This window comes from Microtus oregoni, unplaced genomic scaffold (assembly GCF_018167655.1).
Source record: "Microtus oregoni isolate MIOR12 unplaced genomic scaffold, Mior012 000008F_ref0000371, whole genome shotgun sequence".
In the NCBI taxonomy this organism is placed as follows: Eukaryota; Metazoa; Chordata; class Mammalia; order Rodentia; family Cricetidae; genus Microtus; species Microtus oregoni.
The window spans coordinates 57,820,591-57,837,280 of record NW_024543067.1 but is presented as its reverse complement, the minus strand read 5'-3'; positions in this window follow the sequence as shown (position 1 = coordinate 57,837,280).

The window sequence follows — 16,690 nt, the reverse complement described above, 5'->3', positions numbered from 1 at the left end:
TTATTATTAACTAGCTCTTACAACTTAAATTAACCCACAATTCTTGTCTATTCTTAGCCATCTGGCTTGGTACCTTTTCTCAGTAAGACAGTCTCATCTTGCTTCCTCTGTGTTTGGCTGGTGACTGACTCTTTGTCTTTCGTTTCCCCAGAATTCTCTTAGTCTGGTCACCCTGCCTATACTCCCTGCCTGGCTACTGGCCAATCGGTGTTTTATTAAACTAATATGAGTGACAAATCTTTACAGTGCACAAGAGTATTATCCCACAGCAAGAGTTATTCAGATCTTAATTGCAATGCTGTCAGCCTGACAGGTGGCTGTTATTGAAGCATTCTGAGGGCTGATGATGTAGCTCAGTGGGTAGAGTGCTTGCTTGCCTACATAACACTGGGTAGTTAAAGTGGCGCATTCCTGGAATCTCAGCAATGGGGAGGTGGAGTCTAGAGGAGCAGTAGGTCAAGGTCATTCTCTGCAGTAATTTGTGTGTGGTCAGTCATGACTACACAAAATCCCACCTTGAAAAGAAGGCGTTCCTCAATGGCACGTGTAATCAGATATTTTAGGAAGCATAATGATGCACATTTGAAATCCCAGCATTTAGAAGGTGGAAACAGAAGATCAAGACTTCACTGCTGCTTTTGGCTATGTTGGGAGTTTCAGGTCATCTTGAGTTACATGATCACTGAAAGAGCATAGGACATGTACAAGGACTTGGCAGTATTTGAGCCAGTCATTAGAGCCAAGAGAGGGTATCTGTCTGCAGGAGCACAACCCAATTGGAGATGAAGTCATCAGAAGAAGAACCTGGCTAATCTCTGGCCATCTGAAAGAAAGGAAGCTGGGAAAAGAGCCACTCTGCTCCCCTTGTCACACCATGGCTCCCCACCAGTGCCTCCATTTGACCACAGCCAGCTGGAAGCCAGAGCTCCTGGGAGCCCAGTGATACAGCTGGTACAGCCTCCTCAAAGACAGATGGTGATGAAAAAGGGGAAAGACCATGTTACAGGCAAATGGATAATGTCCATGACGTTGATGGTGGCTCGGGTCAGGTAGGTCCTTAATCTAACTCATGGTTCTGGCAAGCCTCTCCAAGCATAGTCCACTGTAATTCTCTCTCATTCTTTCTCTGCCCATATTTAAAGAGGCCTCTCAAGCAAATAGGCTGACGTACAGGTTTGTTCTCCTCTATGTTCTTGTTTTGAAGGCCTTTCTCAGTTCAACTCAAGATTAGCATTTGTACCTGGCCTTGACTTCTAGGGTTGTCCTACTGTTTAAGGACATCCAATGGATAGCTTACCCTTGCCCTTCTTTCCTCTTTCTCTCTCTCAGTCTCTGTCTCTCTGTGTCCCTGTCTTGGTCTACCTGTCTGTTTGTCTGTGTCCCTGTCTCTGTCTGTCTGCCTGTTTCTCTCACACACAGACAGATACATACAGAGACTCAGACCCCCACACAGGCATACACTCAGCAGGCCTATATTCTGAGGTAGGCTCCTCTAAGTTAACAATGGAAATGGCCACATGACAGACACGGTTCCTGTTTCTGGGCTTTTGCCAACCCAGGTACTTGTTGTGTAAGAAACAGGGAGAGGCACTTGGGCCTGAGTGTTTCTTCTGAGCACCTGGTGAGGAGAAGTGTCAGCACACTGGCCAAGTTCACAGTTCTCTTCAGTTCCTTCTGAAACACCTGACACTTAAATTAGGCGCCATTGCCTTTACCTGCATGGAGTTGCAAGGGTCCCCCCTTGATTAAAACATGTCACTGCAGTGCTTTGCTCATGGCTGCTCTTTCAAAAACCTGCTTCCTGACTCTATTGACATAAACTTCTCCCTGTTTCTTCTTCTGTACCCGTGATCGCCTCTACAACCACTACAATCAAATTCAGAAACATGAAAACTCATAACATGGGCCCTTCTTGTACAAAAGCCTGATCCTCGTCCTCAGAGAAGAAACAGGAAGAGAGTTCCTAGCAAGTTCTCAATATACTGGATGTGGTTTTTAGTCTTTTTTATCCAAAACGACCAAAGGTTGAAGACTATGCTGAAATTTTAGCACAACATTGCTAATGTTTCCAGCTCCTATTTCTCATGTCTTTCTGACTTGTCCCTTGGGCTTTCCTTGGCTAGACCATAACTTCATGTTACTGTGTGCCCTGTGGTCTACTGTAATGGCATCTTAATGAGGATATATCTCTTAAGGAACCATTGCTTCTTATCCCATCCTATCCCCTCATTAACATTCTTTTGAACTACAAGCTATAGAGACTTGCCTGACCTTGGACAATCAGAAGATGTTCTGGAATGTGCTAAATTTGTATAAGGCCATTTGGCATCCTCCTCCTGCCACTGAAATTGTTCAGTATCAAGGCTGATGTTGGTCACCAATGATAAACAAAAGTGGGCTTAAGCAGGAAGAATGCCCTTGCTGAAGATGTGAGAGACACCAGCAAGTCACTGCAAGGACTATGCAAAGGAATCTTTGGGCTTGGGCTGCTTGACCAACCTTGAACCAAGACACAGGACACTGGGCCTTTGCTAATTCCTTTTAGAGTCACAGAACAGCCTAGGGATTAACAGTGTGGAGTCTGGAGTTAAACAGACATGGAAATGGGACTCAGTTCTATCCCTCACTACTAGGGAAGATTGAGCACTCTAGTTAACCTCTGTACAGAGTTATAATATGGATTAAGTAAGATTAATGGACACAATTATTTGGCATAGGATATAACATGATAGGAAGCCCTCAGTAAATACATGCCTCTACACTTAGTCCTGAGTTTTATCCATTCTAGTCTTTCCAAGCATCGTGGAATCTATGCAGATCCATTCTCCTGCAATGACTGACTGAACAAAGTTCCTTCCCATCAGCCCAAGGTTGCAAGACTCCAACGCTATACAAGTTTGACAGTCTCAACTCTTCCTTTTGTCTGTAGGAAATAGGATTTTCAATCTTATTCTAAGTAGTACGATTTCCACAGGAGACTGCTACAAGGCAGACCCTGTCGTTAACTGCATCTCCTGTAGTAGTAGATGAAGATGCTACTGCTGATGGCTTGAATGTTTGCCTTCGTTCTTCAAGCCTAGAACCACATGTTCAAAGAGTTAACATCTTTGAGCTTGGGGGTCCATTAGCATCATTTAACCAGAGATCAATGCTGGGCCACAGGTAAATCTAGCATTGGGTAGAACTCTAATTCATCCAGAGGAGTATATCAGGAAACATATGTGACTTCATGACTTTTCCTTAGAGCCTTCAGGGAGGAGCAGGAATTGATGTGAAGTGTGGGGGGAGCAGAAGAAAGGATACTGATGAAGGAAATGTGTAAACATCATATGTTCTAAGAAATGGGAACCGAGAAGGGCTAAGGGCCTGGGCTTCAAAGGGGAAATAGTGTCATTTTAAATAAGAAAGCTTCAGATGGGTCTGGAGAGGTGACTCAGTGGTTAAGAGCGTGTAATGCTGTTCTGGAGGATTGGAGTTTGGTTCCTGGCACCCACATCAGGTGACTGACAACTCCCTTAGCTCTAACCCCAGGGGATTCATCTCCGCTAGCTAAGGCACTCCCACACATACCCTGCAACAGACACACATAACTGAAAACTGTCCCCTCTATAAAAAAGAAAACTTCAGAGAAGAAAAAGAAATATATTTTAAAATAGTTACAGGATTGTGTGTATGTATTTATGAGTATGTATATGCAAATATATATATTTAGCTGGCACTTGTATATAGGTGCCTGGGTCAAAGTTACAAATACATGTTTGTGTATGTGGTGGAAAAAGGCAAACTCTGATGTCTTTTTCAACCATTTCTGTACATGGTCTTTTCTTTCCCACCTGCCAGTTCCCAAATAAACACAATGAGAACTTAATATTAACTATAAATGTTCGGCCAATAGTTCAGGCTTGTTACTACTTAACTCACACTTTAAATCAACCCATTTCTACTAATTTATGTGCTTCCAGGTGGCTCATTGCATGTTACCTCATTTTGTCCATGTCCTGTTCCCTCTGTATCTGGCTGGAGACTCCTGAGACTATGCCTTTCTTCTTTCCAGAGTCCTCCTAGTCTGCCTCTTAGTCTGGCTTTCCTGTCCAATCTCTTCCTGCCCAGCTATAGGCCAGTTAGTTTTTTTATAAACCAATGAGAGTAATACATATTTATAGTGCACAAAGATTGTTCCGCAGCACATTTATCACTCTATTTATTTATTTGAGACAGGTCTCTCACTGAACCAGGAGTTCACCAATTGGCAAGGCAGGTTGGTAAGAACGCCCCAGGGACCCTCTGCCTTCATATTCCTGGTGCCATACGATAAGCATGAGCTGCCACACCTAGCTTTTAACATGGGCTCTGGAGACCCAAGTTCAGGCTCTTCGACTACTCTGGCAAGCACTTTACCAATGGAGTCATCTTCCTCCCTCCCCAGTTTCAAGGTGGGTAGTGATACTTGCCACCAAGGCTGGAGACTTGAGTTTGGTTCCCTAAGACCCACATGGTTGAAGGAGAGAACCAACTCTTGCAAGCCGTCTTTGAACCTTCCACATACATGCCCAGTCTGCCCCCATATACACACTAGATAAACAAATAAATGTTTCCAAAACCGCATCATCCAGAAAATTCTCCCACAGCATTGTCTGGTTAGTAGTCCTCCTCTGCCAGGCAGCTGTGATTCTGACTTTTTATTCCCATCAATGAGATCTGCATGTTGGATTTCACATAAATGAAGTAATTGGTATGTGTTCTCTTGTGTGTCTGGCTTTTTAAAAAAATACACTTAATATAGTATTTCTGAGATTCATCTATGTTGAATATTTAAATAATTTGTTCCTTTTGTGGTTGGACAATGTCTCTTTGTATGAAAATACCTCAGTTTGTTTTTCCATTCTGCTCTTGTGAATGAACATTTGTCTTGTTTCCAAAGCCGAAGTCTGAGAAAGAAAGCTATAGTGGACATTCTTATGCAGAATTTTTAGTAGACATATGATTTCATTTATCTTATAAATCCTGAATCATAAAGTAGACTAATAATATTTATATGAAAATGCCAGTTTGGGCCTGGAGATAGAGTGGCTGCTTAATGTATGCACAAGGTTTGAACCCTGCTCTGCATAAGTCAGGAACGGTGGTGCATGCCTGTGGTCCCGGGTCATCTTTGGCTACAGGAGACTGTGGAGAGAGAGAGAGAGAGAGAGAGAGAGAGAGAGAGAGAAACAGAGAAAGGATGGAAAGAAAAGATGAAAGAAAAAAGGAAGGCAGAAAGTGCAAGCTTTCCAAATGGCTGAACAATTCTGTGTGTTTGGCCATCAGTGTCTGAAGATTTACCTGCTCCACAGCTATACCAGCATTGTCGAGTTTTTAGGTTCTATTGTTACCAGTCCAATGGGTGTGTGGCAATTGCCATTGTGGTTTTAATTTGCATGTTCCTGATAACCAACACCGCTGAGCATCATTTTTATGCACTGTTTGGCTGTGTGTGTCTTTTCCTTTGTGAAGGGTTTACTTGATTCTTTTGCCTATTAAAAAGTGATTTGTAGGTGGGAATGCAAGCTCGTACAGCCCCTTTGGATGTCAATGTGGTGATATCTCAGAAAATTGGGAAACAACCTTCCTCAAGACCCAGTAATACCACTTTTGGGTATATATCCAAAGGATGCTCCATCGTACCTCAAGAACATGTGCTCAACTATGTTCATAGCAGCTTTGTTTGTCGCAGCCAGAACCTGGAAACAACCTAAATGCCCCTCGACTGAAGAATCGATAAGGAAAATGTGGTATATTTACACAATGGAGTACTACAAAGCAGAAAAAAATAATGACATCTTGAATTTTGCAAATGGATGGGGCTAGAAAACATCATATTGAGTGAGGTAACCCAGACACAGAAAGACAGTTATCACATGTACTCACTCATAAGTGGTTTTTAAACATAAAGCATAGAAAACGAGGTCACAAACCACAATCCCAGAGAACTTAGACAACAATGAGGACCCTAGGAGAGACATACATAGATCTAATTTACATGTAAAGTAGAAAAAGACAAGATCTCCTGAGTAAAATGGGAGCGTGGGGACCTTGGGGAAGGGTTGAAGGGGAGAGAAGAGGCAGGGAGGGGAGCAGAGAAAAATGTGGAGTTCAATAAAAATCAATAAAAAAAATGATGGATTGAAAGAAAACTGATTTGTAGGTTTTTCAAACATTCTGTTTGTGAGTATGCTGGCACTATGGAGAAAGTTTCCAGCTTAGAGTCAGACATGTGGGATGTGCATATTGACTCTGTCTAGGGTGTGTATGTGTGTGTGTGCACATGAATGTGTGTGCACGTGCATGTATGTATGTGCAGGCTAGAGGTACTGTAGTATATTTTCCTTAGTCATTATACCTCATTTTTGGGGGCTGGGTTTTTCCCTTAATCTGAAGCACACTTAAGGGCTAGACTGGTTGGTTACTGAGTTTCAGGGATCCACTGTCGCTGCCTCTCCAGTCTTAGGATCTTAGGATACCAACACACCTGCCTGGATCTTATCGGGGCTACATGTTTGCATGGCAAACACTCCCCTAAGGCTTCCCAGGCCTCTCTGCATGTCTTCTACAAACAGCCCAGAGTCTCTGATCTTCAGTAACTCTGTTCACACAATGAAAATAACTCCCGTCACACAGACTTGCTTTGAGAGTCTAAGAGAACACACAGGAATCCCTGAGCCCAATTCAGGCATCAGTACACTGTTGATATTTACAAGAAACCTTCCTTTAGCCTCAAAGTCAATGGTTCTTATGAGCGATTACATGAGACTGTGGAGTTGGTTCTCCCATTGCTACTCTAGGTTAAAAGTCTCTAGTTCTTCAAGAGTGTCAGACATTCTTATTTCTAGACATTGCTGACATCTCAGATGTAAAACATTTAAAAAGTGGATAAGTCAAGGGCACTTACAAATCCGTACAAGGGGTACAAGTGAAGGGGCTGGACCAGAGTGAAAGAGACCCTTGGTGACCCAAGCATTGAAAGTGTAATGTTGGGGACCGCAGACCATCAGACCCTGAATTTTCTGTAAACAACTTGTTTTCCTCTGCTCTGAGCAGTCTGCAGCTGCTCTGAGCACGAGACCCCTCATGGCAAGGTAGTGATTTCTGATTGGTCTGCAGAGAGCTGGGGCGTGGCCAAGGTACCATATAAGCTGCCCCTAAGCACAATAAAGTGGGTATTCTTGGCATTCTTGTTTCAAGGATGACCTGTGTCCCTGTCTGTCTGTGTGCGTGTGTTTTTAAATCTCCAGCCTATTTCCCGGCTTGCATACCATCCCATAGTGCAGGTGCTATAGTCCAAAGCATCCTTTTACTGAGGGGCAGGATAGCTGGGACCTAAATAGTGGTATGGTGTTGCTCAGGGGTTCGAGGACCCCTAGGTACACAAATACTTCAGTGTTTTTTAGACTAGCTGTCCTTATCAGGACTTGCCCCCTAGCTATCAGCCCTGTTCACTCTAGTACTTCCTGATGATTCTGGAAGCAACCAATCAGCAACTGCTTCTCGGTATTGTTTTCCACTTCAAACAGGAAGAGAATCCTGACTTTCAGGGGAGCACATGGCTATGTGGAAGTAGCCTGTCTCCAACATCATTGCTTGCAGGTGAGTGGCCAGTTACTAACTTCTACCCATCAGGATGTGAGTGGAAATGACGTGCATGTTGATTTGTGCCCCATTCTCTTTTTCCCTGGCTTTTGCGGAAGAGCTGATGAGCCACTGTGGACCACAAGACAAAACACATAACCTGAGATAGCAGAGCAATGAGGCAGAAGGAACCTGAATTGCTGGCAGTCGTGGAGTCCAGCTTAGAGACTAGTGTGGGAGGGAAATGAACATATGTCTTGTAGACACTTTAGCATCCTGGGTCACTAGGACATGTGGCCATAGCTTTCTTCCAGCTAGTACACTGGTCCTGAAAACCTTTGCCCTGCTACTCCAACCCCACCCTAGTTTTCCAACAGCTCACTCTATAATACACATTGAAACTGACCTGGATTAGGTTTGTCATACCTGTGTTTTACAGATACGAAGGAACTGGATTAGAATAGTCGGGGTTAATTGTTGTCTCAGACTCTCACGGATACATTTTAATAGGAGCAACCTCACACTGGACTCCACCACACATGCAAATGTTAATTAAACAGCTATTAACAACACGGTATAGGAAGTCCCAGTTCTGTCTTAGTGGTTTCCATCATACTGTACTTGAACGTGTTTTATCAGATGCAGAAAGAAGATTCTAGAGTTGGCATGCAGTTCGTAACAGGCAGCCAGAATCCTTAGACCCAGGGATAAAGAACGGATTAGAGAATAAGATTTTGTACCCTTTCTTTCTCTCCCATTCTGTCTCTCCCCGATCCTTTTCTTTTGTGGGTATGTGTATGTGTGCGTATGAGCATTTGTATGTGAGTATGTGTGCATGCATATGTGGAAGGCAGAACAGTGGAGGGCAACATTAGGTATCATTACTTGCCAAGTAGACTAGTCTGGATGGTAAGGGAGCTCTAGGGACCTGACTGTCTCTGCCTCCACTGCACTGGGCTTAAAGACACACTATCATGTCAAGCTTTTGTGTATGGGTTTGGGGGAATCAAAGTAGACAGAGCTTTATGTTTCTGGGGCAAGTAGAAAACGATTTTTCTAGCCTGTTCCCTTCCTTCCTTCCTTTCTTTCTTTCTTTCTTTCTTTTTTTCTTTCTTTCTTTCTTTCTATCCTGCAGCATAGGTTGGCTAAGAGCTCACTGTGTAGTCTAGGCTCGTCCCAAACTCATTATAATCCTCCTGCCTCATCTTCCCAAGGGCTGGGGATTGCAGGGAGGAGCCAACATTGCCAGTTTCACTCCTATTTCTGAGTTCAGGAGAGTTGTGCTATTTAACACATATCCATGAAACAGAATAGTGTGTCTTCACTATGCTTTTGACAGGCACTAAGCCTTGAATACTTCTGAATTTACTGAGACCATGTTTCTAATGTTCACCCAGCCAATTAGCTAGCCACTAATGAAGATCATTCTCTATATTGTTATGCCAATTGTAAAAAATCACTTGTATTGATTGAGATGGGCTACCCAAAGCACTTGTAATAGCTACTCAGGAGTGTGGCCTGTCTTATCTAGCTGACCTCAGTTGGAGGCATGAATTCCTTATTTGGGTAAATGGCTCCTTTAGGGTAATGCCTAAACTAACAATGTTATCTAGCTGCCGGTGCTAACGTAGATTCTGGGCATCAGAGAACTGACGGCCTGGCTATCCCATTCTGGAATCCCCACTCTGGGAAGCCACACTCTGACACTCCTTTCCCGGTTTCAGTGATACTGGAAGCCTGTCCTTGTTCATGGTTGCCCTACTATCTGTGACTGACTTCTAAATGCTTTATTACAAACAACACTGTGTACACAGGTATAAACTCACTAGAACCTATACCAATGGCAGTGAATGAACAAGTAAAGGCCCTCATTAGGAATGTGTGTCCTTAGGTGTGATTAGTGTGTGAAGCATCTTCACCAGAAATCCATGCTGGGCCAGAGAACTTCGGGTGTCACAAACTAACCCTGAATTGTGATATATTAGTATAAAGAATACTAGGAATATTTTTTCATTGGTGAAATTAATGCTGTTTAAGAAATGTGGTTACCAGGAATGTGTTTGCATGTGAAGCATTCGAATCCAAGGAAGGGGGGTTGGAGGGATGACTCAGTGGTTAGGAGTCTAAGGAGGGGGGCTGGAGGGATGGCTCAGTGGCTAGGAGACCAAGGAGGGGGACTGGGGGGATGGCTCAGTGGTTAGGAGCCCAAGGAGGGGGACTGCAGGGATGGCTCAGTGGTCAAAAGCACTGGCTGCTTTTCTAGAGTATTCCCACTATCCACCTGGCCACACACAAGCATCTGTAACTCCACTTCTAGGGAAGCTGACGCCCTCTTCCGGCCTCTGAAAATATCGGAAATGGATGTAGCACACAGACCCACATACAGGCGAAATGCCCATACATATAACAAAAAATACAATAAGAAAAACCAAAACAAACCAAATGTATTCAGCAGGGCTGCCAGAGTCAGCCTTCTAGAGCACACTCACAAGGTAGAGTCCTTCTGGTCTTTTGTCTCCATGCTTGATAGGAAACTGAAGCTGATTTATCTTAAAGTTCCTGGAATCCTGTTCTTGGAGCTTTCTTACATCTGCCTGCAAACCGGGTTTCTCTAAGAACCATGGAGAAGAGGGCAACGCCTGGGAGTTACAGACTGTGATGTCCACGCCTGTGTCTGTTTGCTCTGTGTGTGTGTGTATGTGTAAAACTAGCTTTCTCTTTTATGTGTGTGTGGAGCGGGGAGGTGCATTATTGAAGAAAGTACTGGGAATTGAACTCAGGGCCCTGTGAATGCTAGGCATGTCTTCCACCACTGAAATGTATACTCCTCTGCTCTCCATTAGAGTTTTTGTTGTTGTTTACAAAAACCTATTGCCTGGTGTCGATGTTGAAGGAAACACAAACCCGAACAAGATCCTGTCAGCTGCTGAATGGCTTAATTGATGGAACGACTATATCCAAGCTGAACTTTGCAAACAACAATAGGTATCATTTGTCCAACGAGTCTTCTATGCCAGGCTTAGATTTAAGCCTCAAGGCGTCTAATCGCATGTAATCTTCTAAACCTGCAGAGGTAGCTAATTTGTTTTCCAGGTGAAGAAAAGGAGGGTCCTGGGATGAGGCGCCTGGTCCAGAGAGAACTGGGATAAAATCCAGGTGAACTGGCTCCTGAACGTCAGGTCTCTAATATCCTGTAATACCATTGCTCATACAGATGAAGTCCCTCTCGACCTCTTGCTCTGTTCTTAGTGAGGAAATGATCCTTGCAAGATGAAATTATAAGGAGGAAGAGGAGAGGATGTGGGGATTATATCTGATTGACATTAGTGGGCAAGGAAGAAAAATGAGGACACAGTGGGTGTCCCCCTGCTGGGAGTCTCACAGGGCAGATGGGGGAGCAGGAACCACACACCGTGTTTGGCAGACTGTGAACTGTTCCATGGCGTCATTATCACAGAATAGCAGCCTTTTAGAATTAAGAATAGTCCTAATTTGCACTTCGTTGGGTTTTTCATTTGCATAATGTTAGAATGCAAAGGAAATTCATACACAAAACCCACTGCTAATTTAGCACTGAAGTTCTTGTTTAAATACACGCTCAAAAGAAATACATTTTCCTCTTACCCATCAACGGAGGAAGGCTGGGCACTTTGCTAGTCTGGGTGTGGCCGTCAAAGCCCAAATGAGATTAAATATGCCTCTGAGCAGGTCTGTTGGTACGGTCCAATCCCTAATCACCGTTTCAATAATTTATTTAGCATAGTGGACTTAATGTCATTTATTGAAGGGCTCTGAGGAAATGTATTCTTTTCTGCAAATCCCTCATTAAAGGCACTTGCTGCTTTGAGTCTAGAGGGAATGATGGTTTTTAACAGGTGTTAATTCAGCTGATGACACCGTGCAAAATTGCCAGGGTGATGGATTTGGAGGTGGCAGATGTCTGATCAGTCTGCAGCAAGCCTGCAAAATTATATGCATGGCAAACTGGTGACGACCGGTGTTCTAGCTGAAGATGGACTGAAGTGGTGTCCTGTAAAGGGTGTTGGTGCCTCTCGTAGCAGGCATTGCCCTAAAGTTAATTGCCTTCGTACCTTTCCTCATCCATACCTTCCGCTCTCTAAAACTTTCCCAGATTCTTTTCAGACACCAAAAGTAACTTTCTGTTTTCTCTTCGAGTATTGCAGTGTCCCCCACCTGCCTCCTTCCTGTGATAGACGGTTGCACAGTGATAGGCATTGAACTCAGGACTTTGCACACACGGGACGAGCACTGTTACCAATGAGATAAGGCCCCAGCCCATTGTATATCTTTTTGTTTTGAGATGCACTCCACTAAGCTGCCCAGGCTGACCTTGAACTAGCAATCTAAGATCTTAGAGCTCTGGAACCTGGGGGTGTAACTCTGTTAGCTGAGTGCACTTACCCATCATGCACCAGGCTCCAGATTTAATACTTAGTACCTGAAGACTCATAGCAGAACTCTTTCTGGTTTTACATATTTCTGTTAGTTGTGTATTTATCTTGCAGGTGCTGGCTCTATCTTTGGGGACATCAGCACCCTATCAAATGGCAGACAATGGTCATTCATGGAAGTGTCTTTCAGCAAAAGGACTCATTTTTGACTAGGCACGGTCACTGTAACGGTCTGTCCTGTCCTTTAAAGAGGCAAGCCCCCATCCCCCGCTTGTCCACCGCTGAGGCAGGCAGATCTTCCTTCCAGCATGCAGTCTTTCCTTTCTGTCTCTCTCCTCTCTCCCAAAGAGATAGCTGCTGTGGCTCCTCTCCTCCCCCCTTTCTCTCTCTCTCTTTCTCTCTCTCTCTCTCTCTCTCTCTCTCTCTCTCTTTTCTCTTCCCTCATCTCCTCTTTTCCCTTACCCCTCCATAACCCACTAAATAAATACCCACTTCCTCTGCATGGCGTGCCTACCCATCTCAGTCTCTCACCCACCATGCAGCTCGGTGCCTAGGACGGGCTGGCCCTCATGGCCTGCGGGCCACTTAGGGGCTTCCTGCCTGGGACCCGGCTGTCTTTATGGCCCGCTGTGGTCTGGGACCTGCTGCCCGTCACTCGGGGACCTGTGGTATGGTCTCAATGGCCTGCTGCCCACTGCCCGCCATTCAGGGACCTGCAGCATTTCTGCCGCTGCGCCCCTCAGGGAATCTGCAGCATCTTATTTAAACCATAAAAGTCACGAGGCTGCATGGTGGCATAAACATGCTTGTGATGCAGGATCAGAGTGACTGAGGCACAAAGATCTCAGGTTCAAAGCCACACTGCAAGACTGTATCTCAGGGAAAAGAAAATTTCAAAAGTTTAGTTCTTGGATGAATAAGAACAAAGCATATGTCATATGTGTATGAAAATGTCAGAACAAAACCTGTCAGTTAATTGAAAAAGTCAAACCAAAAAAAAGGTTGATTTTTCTAACTGAACCATCTAGCCAGGGGAAGACAGAACTCAATGGCAGCTTTAGAAACCTGTACTTCTCAAAGGCCTTGAACACTGGAAAACAAACCCCTCCTTAAATGAGTCTTCTAGAAAATTATAGAAAGCAGGATTAGACAGATGAATCTTTCAGGATTGAACATGGGAACATTAGAGGGCTGGGTGACTAAGCATTATACCTCAGGTCCTGGTGCTGAAGATGGCTGTGACCCAGAGAGGAGACTGGCTGAGGGCTGAGAAGGACAGGGCGGGAGGGGGGCACTCACTGGCTCTTTCTGCCCTGGTCTTGCTACTGACTACTGTTGATTGTAAGGAAGGCTGTAGAGCTATAGACTCTGGCTCTGTGTTCTTAAAATCTTGTGACTCTCAGAGAAAGAATGGCAGATCACCAGGTTTCTGGCTGGTGTCTCAGGAACAAACATTAACATTAAGGGAGGGGAAGCTTACTCGGGTGAGGTGGGAAAAGGCAGGAAGTCCTACGAATGGTAATAATTTTCCTGGAATAGCATTTGCTCCCATTCTCTGGCTTTTATGTGGGGCTTTTCTGGAGGTGTCCCGGTGTCACGTGCATGATCCCCGCAGGCAATTTTGCAAAGCTAATGACATGGAAATGTTATTATAATGAAGCTGAGGACAGTTAGCTGGTTTGACCCGATCCTGTGTCTCCACTGCTGAGCAATCACATGATGCTTCGCTGCACACAGTTCTGTGGTGGCCTCAGCCCCTAGATACAGTGCTCTTAGCCTGTGTTTTTCTCTGGGCCTATGTAGTCCCCTTCTCTTTCCTGTGTCCTTTTTTCTAGGACTTGAAGTCAGTTCTTCCCTTTGTAAGGGGGCTCTCAGCTTTGGCTGTAAACCTCAGAGAATCTGCATTTGAATCTGTTACTAGCCCCGTGTAACTGTAAATCAAGGGCTCTATTCTCCCCGTTCTTGCTTTTTAAAATGGGAGTGGCCATAACACCAGCTTTGGCTCCTTTCAAAGAGTTACAGTAAGTTCCAATGGTCCACACCCTTATGCCAATATGAACTATCCCTATGCCAAGGTGAGTTCCCTCTATTTCCAGAAGCCTCTTTATGAACTTAATGTATTCAAAGGTGAGAACGGCAGATGCTCACTGTATTCTAAATGTTTCCACATCCTAAGCTTTGTCGAATATCCTGGGCTTTGCCTCTTTATGTGTTTGCTTGTTTGTTTAATTTTGCTTGCTTGGTTTGAGACAGGGTCTCCCTATGTAGCTCAGGCTTGCGTCTGAAGCAAAGGTGCTGGGATTACAGGCATGGGCCATCAAGCCCAGCAACAGTGGTCACATAACCCGCCATCACCACCAGCGCTAGAGGTGGTGTCATTTCTGCTCTCATTCTTTTGCCTGGGTCTGTTGGAGAACAGGAAAGGAAACCCTCAATATGGCGACCTGACTACTTTGGATTGGAAGGGTGAAAAGGCCCCAGAAGCAGCCTGAGAACCGAGGTCTTGCTGACTTCTGTCCCCTAGCCCCCACTTTATTTACACAAAACTAGAAAGGAAGTTTCAGTGAAGTTCCCTTATCTGGCCAAGGGAAGTTACTCAATAAGAAAGCAACTAATTGTCTTCAGCACCCTTGCTGGAGTCTCACCAAGCAATAAACACCCAAGAATGGTCCCTCAGTCCATTGCATCAGTTCTGAGAATTGCTAGCTAGGGCTCCACTGTTGTCTGCTTCCTCCACACCTCTTTCACCTTGGGCATCACCTCCCAGAGTCTACAGGCCCTTGTTCTCCTCTGAAGTTCAGAGGGGGTAGGCTCTACAAACATAAACTCTGCCCCTTCTTTGAGTCTTGTGTTTTGTGTGACTCCCAGGGACAGTGCACAGTGCAAGTTTGTGCGTCTCTTCTCCTGCTAATTTGACTATTGTCAGCTTATTTCTTAGGCCTTGAAACCTGAACCTTCATAGGGCAGAAGGGAAGATTCTGTGTCACTGAGCGCATCCCTCCTACCACATGCCACGGGTTTGCTGGATACAGACTACCGGCCTGATTAATGTGGGCTGATGTCATGCCTCTTGCTGCTTGAGTCTCAAGATATAAATGGAGTCAGGTAACACGACCAGAGAGAAAATACCAAAAGCTACACGCAGGAGAGGAGACTGGCGCTGTAAAGTGAGGGATACTACTCACCTAGGTGCAGAGGGAGGCTTCTCTGCAAAGCAAAGGATGGATCAAGTTGGCTAACCGGGGTCCAGGGAGGAGAGAGGATATTCACAAAGGCCACCAGAAAGGAATCAAAACGTACTTTCAGGATTCCCACCTCCATCTTTTTCTTTACAGCTGTCATGATTGCTGTTTTAAAATCCCTCCTTTCCTGTCTGCCTTCCCTTCTTCTCACACCAGGGACCTGAGCCTGCATCGTGTGCATTTTAGGTAGACTCTTTGTCCAAGAGCTATATCCATGTGGACGTCAGAGGACAACTTGTAGGAGCTTGGTTGTTTACCTCCACCAGTGGGGGCCTAGAGATTGAACTCAGGTCATTAGGCTTGGTGGCAACGTGTCTGTTACTGACTGAGTCAGCTTGTGGGTCCTTGTTTTCTCTTTTGAAACAATGACTTGCTGTGTTTCATAAGCTTATGTCAAGCTACTCATGATCTTCTTGCCTCAGCCTTGCCAGCGAGAGGATTATAGACATTAGTCTCCCCAGTGCTGGATTATGGATATGTTCCATCATACCCAGTTCTTGCTAGCTATTTTATTTACTTTTCATGTGTATATGTGTGGTATGTGTTTTCGTATACGTGTGTTTGCATGTATATTTGCGTGTGGGTGCACACAAAAGACACACGTGTGTGTGTATGTGTGTGTACAGGGTAGAGGTTGACACAGGTTATCTACCTTTATGGTTTTCTGCCTTATACTGAGACAGGGTGTCTCACTTGAACCCAGAGATTGCCAATGGGCGTGTCTAGCTATTCAGCTTTTTCTGGGTGTTCCCTGTCTCTGCCTCCTGGGATTACAGGTAGCTTTCCCTGCCTGCCTGGCATTTATGTGGGTGCTGGGGATCTGAACTCTTGTCCTCACACTTGAGTAGTAAGAACTCTTACACTGGGCCATTCCCCAAACCTCCTACTCCATCTGGATAAAACCGTGCCACTTGTGATTGCTATGGTTTTCCCCAAGTTCTATTCCCAGCTCTAGCTTAGATCCCTTTATTAGGACAGAAGGATGGGGTACCATTTGCCTATAACCGTCAAAAGCCTATGGTTGATAAACTAAGAGCCATAAACATGCAAAAAAAATACTGACAGTAGGTTTATGATATGTGTGTGCATGTGCACATGTGTGTTCACATGTAAGCATGAGCTCATGTGGAGATCAGAGGACAACTTGCAAGAGTTGATTCTTTCCTTCTACTGTGTGGCTTCTGGGGATTGAACTCGGGTCACTAGGCTTGGCTTACAAGCACCTTTACCGGCTGCACCATCTCAATGGCTCCATGCATGTTGATGTTTGTAGTGATGCTGTTTAGCATCAAAGCAAGGTCATGGTTAGGGCAGATGGGCTAGAATGCTGCCTCCCCTTCATCCATAGTCCTGGAAGGTTGGAGGACAAATCAAGGCCCTGGTTATGGCAAGGAGGCTAGACTACTGCCTCCCTCATCTATCGTGCTGCAC